We start from the raw sequence: 10,317 nt of genomic DNA, 5'->3' as shown, positions 1-10,317 counted from the left end.
TGCCCGAAGCTTCACTTCGGCCAGACACTCGGGGGCTACTGACGTGGGCATAACCCTTCGGGTACTCGACATTACCATACCCGGTGCAAACTATGAAGCTGGACCAGCACAAGGACTCAACAAGCAGGACCTGCACGCGCCTCAACTTGGGCTACAAGGAAAGAAGACTCCAATATGAATCCTACTAGGACTCTTGTAAACCCTAGCTTGGCTGATATATAAAGCCAGGCAGGGGCACCCATTAGGGACACACAATCAGAAACATAATTTTAGAGGCAACACTCCTAGACACCGCAACCCGCGGATTAGAACTAGACTAGATCCAACAACTCCGCCTATGGCGGCCCCCTGTATACATATATTCATATAGTGAATTGCTAGCAGGACGTAGCGACCCTCCACCGCGGGGGCGTGAACCTGGGTACGTCGTGTACCGCCTCGCTCCCGGAAGTTCCGTCGTCGCCTTTCTCTAAAAATCCAAGCCCCTCATGGTGGGCACTGCCGAGGAACCGCCTCGTCACCAGCCTTGCTAGCCAAAAGCCTGTATTGAGAGGAAATACTTCTCATGCATCCAAATCCCAACCAAAATACTCATGCCATTTGTGTCCACCATATCTACCTATATGTGGTATTTCACCGCCACTCCAAGTAAATTTTTGTGTGCTACCTTTAAAACCTTCAACTACATCTCATTTTGTGTTTATGTTTTTAGCTCATGAGGATGTGAAAGTTATTATTGTCGTCTTCCATACTTTACTAAGTACATCAAGACTCGTGAGCTTCATCTCGCTTGTCAATAAAAAATGATAGGTATAAAAAAGAAGAAGAGCTGGTTTGACCACAACTTCCAAAAGGGGAAGAAAATATGAAAGTATAAGAAAGTGGCACTCCTCCATGGTTTGTGATTGTTGGTCGGCACCCGAGGATTCGGCTAGCCATGGTATGTGTAAGCAATGGATGGGAGGAGTGTCACGGTTTTATAAATAGCATGAATAAAAAGAGGATTCGCCCAAATATTTCGGAACCGCTCACAAACATGTTTAGTATGGAAGATGACAAAAACGCTTGTACCTATTCGTTGACAAAAGCAGCCACCTCTCAAAGCAATCTTTTATTCAGTTTTGCAAACAAAAAGCTCTAGCACATGTTTAATCTCTGCTTCCCTCTGCGAAGGGCCATTCTTTTACTTTCTTGCTGAGTCAGTGCACCTATTCCTTCTATCTCAAAGCAAGCATGTGAACCGTTGTGATTCAATCATGTATGAATGTTGATGTATGCAATTGTCTTTTTAACTCTTACTTGTGCAGCACAATGTTTCTACCCAAATGAATACAATGTTGAAAGCCATCTATGAATGAAAAGAGGATGCAATAATTGAGCATTACGATATGTGAAAATTATTAGTTGTTAATTGTTCTCTGACCAAGAACAAAAGGTTTGCCATGCCAATTATGATTTCCTTTACATACTCCTATGTGTTGATTCCTTATTCATTACAAGTGGATCATATTTGAGGATGTTGTTGTCTATGATAGCTTGTGTATTGGTGAGTGTGATGCTTCTTGTTCGTATTTTTTTATCGATACTTCACTCCATAAACCTGTGGTCCGGTTTACTGAGCTTAGCTTTCGCTTGGGGACAAGCGAGGTCTAAGCTTGGGGGAGTTGATACGTCCAATTTGCATCACTATTTTGTATTGTAATCTACTGTTATTTATTGATATATTTCATATTTAGACATGATACTTATGTTATTTTATCTATTTTTGCATGTTTGATGATTTTCATGGGATTTGCTGCCGGAGCTGGAATTCTGCTGGAAAAGTGGTCATCGGGGTACCATACTTCGGAAGATCAGAAAATTCCAGAAACTTTCACGAAGATATTATTTCCCGGATGACGGAGATAGCGAGAAGGAGGACCTGAGGGGGGGGGCCACCATTGGGCAATACAATGCCCAGGCGCGGGCCCTACCCTGGCCGCGCCTGGGGTTTGTATGGCCGCCCTGGCCCACATCTGACGCTGCCCTTTCGCGTATATCATCCCCACAAAAATTTAAGATTGGGGGGGGCAGCTCGTAGAAATATTCCGCCACCGCAACGAGGCGGAAAACACCAGAGAGAGAAAAGCTCTCCGACAGATAGGAATCTGCCGGGGGAAATTCCCTCCCGTAGGGGGAAATTGTCGAGCTGGACTTCATCGTGATCATCATCCTCATCATCTCCACCATCAGCACCATCATCACTGCCGTCTCCACCTCGTCCCGCTGTAACTATTTGGGTTGTACCTCGCCTATTTCAAAGGGGAAACTCTCCCGGTATTGATTACTTGTTGTATTTGATGCTATTGGGTGAAACCATCGGATTAAGGTTTATGTCCAGATTGTTATTCATCATTATATACCCACTGATCATGTTCCATATTGTTGTCGCGTGAGTAGTTCGTTTAGTTCTTGAGGACATGGGAGAAGTCTTGTGTTAGTAGTGGAGCTATGTGAGTAATATGTATTGATATGATATTTAAGTTGTGGTGTTATTCTTCTAGTGGAATCATGTGAACGTCGACTACATGATACTTCGCCTTTATGGACCTAGGGGAATGCATCGTGTATTTGGCTACTAATTGCGGAGTTGCCGGAGCGACAGAAACCTGAACCCCGTTAGGAAACCATTGCATGAGGGAGCGTAGGATCTCAGAGTTTAAGGCAGTGGTTAGATTTTATCTTAATTACCTTCTTGTAGTTGCGGATGCTTGCAAGGGGTTTAATCCCAAGTATGTATTATCCTGCTAGTAAGGGTAGTGCATTAGCATAGGTTCACCCACACAACACTTACCATACCAATAGAGATTATTCACGGATGTGACGCGAAAGCACTTGACATAAAACCTCCCGTGTGTCCTTAAGAACGTTTGGTCGATATAAGTAGAACAACCGACTTGTCCTTTGTGATAAAAAAGAATTGGGCCACTTGCTGCAATTATTGTTGCCGCCTTTTATTTACTCGCATTTTATTTATTTGCAATATCAAATACCCCTGAAAACCCGTTTGCTAGTGTTTACAGACAATCCTTCATTGAAATTGCTCATCAACACCTTCTGCTCCTCGTTGGGTTCGACACTCTTATTTATCGAAAGTACTACGATACACCCCCTATACTTGTGGGTCATTATATGGTACTTATTAGTTTTGATCTCTCATTGCCCCTATCATAAGCATCTTGAATGGTTAAAGTTAATGTGAATAAAATATGAGTTATATGCTTGCAAATCACAAGTTGAAAATCTCATGCCCCTTGAATGCGAGTATCTAAACCTCATGCTACTCAACTTAGGTCCCAAATAAGTTCTTGTCATTGTAAGTATACATGTATCATCGAGAACCGCCAATGGGGTACCTCTTGCCCGATGATATGGAGGTACTCTTGTAAGAGCAATCTCATGCCAAAATGACAAGACAAACAGACAATGAGCATCTCAGCAAATATTTTATTTACTATGGGTACATAGCTTTTTATTGCAAATGCTTCATAGAATGCTTATTATGGTTTAGCTGTAAATTTCCACCATGAATGATGCATGGCTTAGATTAGCGGCCCAGACGTTTCTCTAACTCATATACAAACTCCATGGACTCATAAGTTTCCATTTTATTTCGCACCGCTAGGCATCCATAGACAAATGAACATGACATCAACTAAATATAAGTGCAATGCCGAAAGTGTTCCCCATGAAAAAGCATGGTTATACTAACTCCCAACTCGCAATTTGCAAACATATAAACTTCATAAGATAGGCACAATGATCAAGTCTATTAAGTGCAAGAAGGTAAATATGCCATCATGATCGTGAGAGCTTTACTGACTAATTTTCTCATGCCAAAATTTTATTTGAAAGATAAATAAAAACATGATGAATTACTTGGAATAACAATAATGCTACTAGGTAGATATGATGGAAACAATTGGAAAACTTTGTTTTATGGTGGTTGGATGCACTAGTAGAGATCATACTCAGCACATGCGAAAGCTAGCAAAAGACTGGGAGCGACCAACTAAGAGAGCAATAATGGTCATAATCATGCATAGCGACAAAACATTATCAATCAAAGCATAAAGTGATATTACAAGTCAAAAACTAAATGATCATGGAGGCTTTAGTTGACTGGTTATAGTCATAACATGGTGTAAGCATGCGCCAAGTCAACCCAATAAAGCATCAAAGGAGAATACCACAATATTATGCTTTTATGATAGAAACAACACATGATTCTTTCAATGACACATTATCAACTCTCAGCTATTTGAAACAAGTCATGCTACAACAATAAATACTAAGCATATATATGATAAGAATAACATCCAACATGACATGCCAAAGTCTGGACAAGCTTCCTTTTACATCACTATAGTAATGAAATATTTTACTCGTATCCAACACAAATCAACTTATTTGAAATAACTCTCAGAGATGAAATACAATATGGACCAAAGAGCTAATCATACACAAATAAAGAATACTAACAAGCTCTGAACAAAATTCAAGTGAAAGAACAAGAGCTAAACACAGTACCAGAAAACTAGAACACTCGCAAAACATTAACAACGAAAACTAGAGTGTTCTATGCAATTAAAAAGGAGCGGGTCTTTCTCCAAAACAAATATGTCGGGATCCAACATATGCTACAGCAAACAAAACAAAACAAAATAAAACAAAAAACAAAAATAAAGACGCTTCAAGAACAACACATAGCGTATGAAGCAATAAAAATATAGCGCATAGAGAGATGACCTGTTGCTTTGTTGATGAAGAGGGGATGCCTTGGGCATCCCCAAGATTTGACGTTTGTAGCTATTGGATATTTCTTGTGGTGAAGGAGCATCCACAAGCTTGAGCTTTTGTCCATTCTTCATCTCATTACATCATTCTTCTCTCCCTACACTTGAAAACTTCCTTCACATAAAACTTCACACAATTATTCATTAGCAGCATTAGTACAATCAAAATAAAAAAATTCACTTAGGTTCAGTACTAACATATATCAAACATATATTAAATCATAAGATACTGTTGCAACCTTTTAAAAATCTCTTTGATCAAAAGAACTAAAAAAGAAAGAGATTTATGAGGCAAATGCAAATAGTGCAGAAATCTATCAAAACAGAACAGTAGGTAAAGATCGATTTGTTTGAAACTCCTCTGTTGCTCATCTCGAAAAGTGGTCAACTAACGAAAGTTAGATAATAACCTGGGGCATATTCATAAAAAATCAAAGCTCAAAATTACGCTCTGGATATGTTTAAGAATTTTTATGGTAACAACACAAAATCTGTTTTTAGGACAGCAACTTCTCCAACTCTTACTTTCTTCCTATTAGAGGCTATTCTTGGCACAAAAACGAAATACAAAATGATAAGTAGAGGTTATTACAGAGGTAATAACTTCCAAGACTCAACAAAAAGAGAAATTACAGAAATAAAACATGGATTATCTCACAAGAGTGCTTTTTTAACGCCTTTCAGCTAGGCGCGAAAAAAGTGCGAGCATCAAGTATTATCAAGTGAACAAGCATCAAGAAGCAAATTCAAAACACATTTAAGTTTAACCCACTTCCTATGCATAGGAATCTTGTACACAAATAAATACACAAAGAATAAAGTGACAAGCATAAGAAGATAAAACAAGAGTAATTTCAAAACTTTCAGCATACAGAGAGGTGTTTTAGTACCATGAAAACTTCTAAAACCATATTCTCCTCTCTCATAATAATTTTCAGTAGCATCATGAATAAACTCAACAATATAACTATCACATAAAACATTCTTATCATGAGACACATGAATAAAATAATTATTACTCTCCACATCAGCACAATCATTCTTATTAATTGTAGTGGGAGCAAATTCAACAAAATAGCTATCATTATTATTCTCATCACCATAATCATCAGATATAGGAGACATATTGTAATCATAATTAATTTTCTCCTCAATAGTAGGTGAACAGAAAATATCATATTCATCATTGTAATCGTCATAGCAAATTTTCTCCTCTAAAGCGGGGAAACTAAAAAGATCATTTTCATAAAAACTAGCTTCCCCAAGCTTAGAATTTTCCATAGCATTAGGAATAATGGTGTTCAAAGAATTCATATTACTAACATTGCTATTAGCATGAAAATAAAGTTCCATAGGTTTTTTAATTTTCTCTTCAAACTCTTCATGTCCTAACTAAAGATAAATACTATAAAGCTCTCTATTTTTGTTGTTGTTTTCCATTAAGCCTAACTAGTGAGAATAAAAACAAGAAACATCAACATGAAAAGTGAGCATGAAATAAACTAAGCAAAACAATAATAAACTAAAGAGATTGGAGATGAGAGACTCCCCTTGCAGAAATCATCTTTCTCCTCGGCAACGGCGCCAGAAAAAGAGCTTGATGGTGCTTATCGTTACGCTGACTTCACACTGTCTGGGAACCCCAAGAGGAAGGTATGATGAGCACAGTAGCAAGTTTTTCCTTAGTAAGAAACCAAGGTTTAATCGACCAGTAGGAGAAAGGCGTGACTTCTGAAGGTGTTGCTAGCTGACTAGTGGCAGGGCGTACTACCAGTGACAGCAACAACGTGGAACCTGCACACAACACAACCAAAGTACTTTCACGGTTGGATTAGTGAAGACGGGAGACGTAACCAAAGATGTGTAGCTTGGGCAATCGTCAGCCATTTTTGCTACATCTATTTTCGCAGATGTATGGGGTAAAAAACTTTTGGTGGGTCAACTAATATAGGATGGATTGATGCAGTGGAGAGATGTAAAAGCTTTGGTCGATACAGTGAATGTACGCTCGCTGCGAACAAGATGGCAGGTAGTTTCAATGCGCGTGCAAGCAGCTTTCGGTGGACTGAAAAGATCCGTCCCTATTTCTCAGACTGAAAAATAAGCAGTGTCCTTTTTTTAAAGAAGTGAGTATTAAACTCCGTGCTCACCGAGTTGCGCCAATAGCATGCATGGCTGCCTAAAAATGGGTACAAGGACAGTGGCAGGACAAAGTTTTTTGTGATTGACGTATCACCAACACGGGTGAACAGAGAAGGAGGGATGGGACGGATGCGAGGATTGTATCGATGCGCGTGCTTAGGGTTGGCCCAAAAGAAGGATGGAAGGCACAGGATGGGGAGCATTGAAAATAGCAAAGATTCAAGCAACGTTGTCGACTAGTAATGCGAATCCAAGACGCGCGGGCGGGGCTGGTGTGTGTCAAGAGAGAACAGTATATACGTACTATGTCGCCACAGACATGCATACATGCTTGCTCGCGGGAAACGAGGCAGAGGATGTGCACAAGTAGTAGGCAGGGAGCTCTAAAAGCATACAAAACAAGGAAAGTGTGTGTTGTATCAATGTTTACTAAATACTCATAGCGTGGTGATAGGGTTTATTCATTGCACGCAACATTTATTGCTTATCTGTTTTTTGAAAGCACACTAGGCAGGGATTGAGAGCTACAAATATGCACGCGCAAACCCTTCATGGAAAAAGGAAACAGACACAGACACACACATTGGTAGGAAAAAGAAGACAGAGGCGGAGGGCTCGGGGATACTTTGGAAAGCAGCAATATAAATCAAAGGTACACACAAATAACACTATCCTCCATTTGTTTGTATTACGGGTTTTTTTTTAAAATAAATATGGCACATGTATGTTTTTTGCAATTGAATTTCCATTACCCCTGCCAGACTGTTAGGAGTCATGGATGCCGGCAAGGTTCTAGCTGGCTAGAGCAATCGTGCACTTAGATCCCCCAGAGAACCAGGATGTTCCAAGGTCATGGCATTTGCTGAAAGGGATGATATGGTTAAGTTTCTCGGTAGTGTGACAAAACTGCTAACAGAACGTGTCAAGGATAGTATTAGGAACACAGGTTTTGGAGCTTTCGTTGATTCCTTTCACATTGTCTCACTAGATGAACACTTCAGCAAGTGGGTGATGGGTGCATTAGACATAACAGGGAGGTCGATTAACATAGGAAAAGAAACAAAGGTAGAAATTTCAGCAGGTGACGTGAATAATCTTTTTGGTTTGCCATACAGTGGTAAGATTGTATGGGAGGGAACTGGGGAAGAGAAGGTTAGTGCATACGGTAATGTTATGGATACCATACGTACAGGAAGGGATGATTACACACCTGTAGACGCAGCCAAAAAAATAGTAATTTCTAACATTGCAATGGGAAATAGGCAAGAGGAAGGCGCATTCAAAATTGCGTATGTAATATGCGTACTGCAATTTTTATTGTGGACAACTTCAATTAATTTCTTGTCTGCACTGCTCGAACATTAGAAGATAGCAGACTTCAACTTGGCAGCTTGTTTCCTAGAACACTTTTCCAGGAGGAATCTAAAGGAGCGCACGCATCGGTTCGACTTAAGTATTTTATGCAGGTTAGTTTATGACGCAAAAGTTTTATTGGGTCGAATACGCAGACCCGTAGATATTTTTTTATGTAGTAACAATTTTTTCCATTTCTGATTTGTACCTGGACAACAAAGATTTCGGATCTGAATCCGCATCAAAAATCGCGCGACCGTTGATGGGAGCGTTTGACCAGGACCGCTTGGGGAGACTTATAATGTTAGATACTGTTGGATTGACAGGAAAAGTGCCAGCTAAAATTTTTGGAGCGAGAAAGGTTTGTAAGTTATGTTTCCATTATATCACAGTGTATAGTGTAAAACCAGTGGATAAAAGGAGTTGTATCTGCGATTTTGATTCGAGGTGACTTATACTCATGAGCCTAATATATCCATTTAGGTGTTGGACCGAAGCATGGCAGCGCATCCAAATGTGGGCCATACCTCATAGCACAAAAGGAGCCGCGATGGTGCCATAGCGAGCCTAACATACGACACCAAAGCACAAGGAGAAGTGGTCAGTACACATTATTTGCATGTACATTTTTTTTCCTGCAAATTTTTCTAGGTGGTAACACATTTTTTTATCATGTAAAGGAGGAGGGTTCAGAATGCGACCCCGCTACGCCGGCTACACCAACAAATGTAGGGGCCCCTCGTACGCGTGAGAAAGCAGCATTCCACGATAGGTTCATAACAAGTTTTATCAAGAGGGTTTCGGATGGTAACACTACCAAAGCCCACACAAAAGAACAGCAGGCGGCAGGACGTACTAACCGACATGCAGAGACACAGATGCTAAGCAACGCTACTAAAGTTGAAGCCATTACCCCTAGCCCGCTGAGAAAAAACAGAAAGAAGAAGGATAACCCTTTCGTCGCAGCAAAAGATCTGTCCGGGTCATTTCTTTGGGCTAGGAGGGCCATAGAAGAGATAAATCTCAACGACACAGTTGCTGAAGCCGAATTTTCCGATGAACCAGTCGCGAAGCGCAACGTAAAGGTGGGCCCAATAAATACAATATTGGGTAATGCACAACAAAATGCAGAAGCTATGAGGGACCACGGTGCAACAAGCAAATTCTATGCCTGGATGGTGACAAATAACAACAGAAACTCAAGGTACAGGATTCTTATAGTAGGCTAGGTTTTTTTGGGAGACTATATATGATTAGCATGTAATGTTACGTACCATTTCTTTTTTATTTTGAAGGATCTGGATCCGTCATGATGTGCCTAAATTTATCGAGATAGCTGCTTCGACGATTGCGGCTGAGTTTCGGCCAGGTGGATGGCTATCAATTGACACGTGCCACTCGTCAGGGCATTTCAATTTCATGCCGCACACGCATATAGAATCAGTGGCGCCCCGGTGTGCAGCCACTTTTTAGAATCAGATTTTGCGGTAAACAGTTGATAACCTAATTTGTGTTTAATACCAAAATGGCAAGTGTTGTATACAGTCCGCTTTGGATTTTTTTGTTGACACAGATGAGGGTCCTAGCAAACGAGGAGCTCGCAAACTCGTCGTCCGTACGCAGCCAATTTATTGGAGAACACATAGCACATGAAATTTGTTGATGTCAGATGGTAAGCAAGTTCACTCGTTTTTTTGGTCACATGTAAAAAAAAGCTTATTTGACTCACGCCTGTTTGACGCGAACAAATTTTCGCGATCGTGCTTGTTAACAAAGATTGGGCGACTGTTTGCTGGGACATGCTAATGAAGCACATCACCGTTTTTGGGTCGGGACAACAATGCGCTACGAAGAAAGAGAGGTGGGCCACACACATGAAAGTGGTGTCAGAGCTTACTTCTGGTTTGAGGAGTTGTTTGCAATGCTTCTTCACTGGATGGGAAGAAAACTTCATAAAATGGCCAGCGACATACATGCATGGAGGCTC

This window comes from Lolium rigidum, chromosome 2 (genome assembly GCF_022539505.1).
Source record: "Lolium rigidum isolate FL_2022 chromosome 2, APGP_CSIRO_Lrig_0.1, whole genome shotgun sequence".
Taxonomy (NCBI): Eukaryota; Viridiplantae; Streptophyta; class Magnoliopsida; order Poales; family Poaceae; genus Lolium; species Lolium rigidum.
This window is presented reverse-complemented; position numbering follows the sequence as displayed.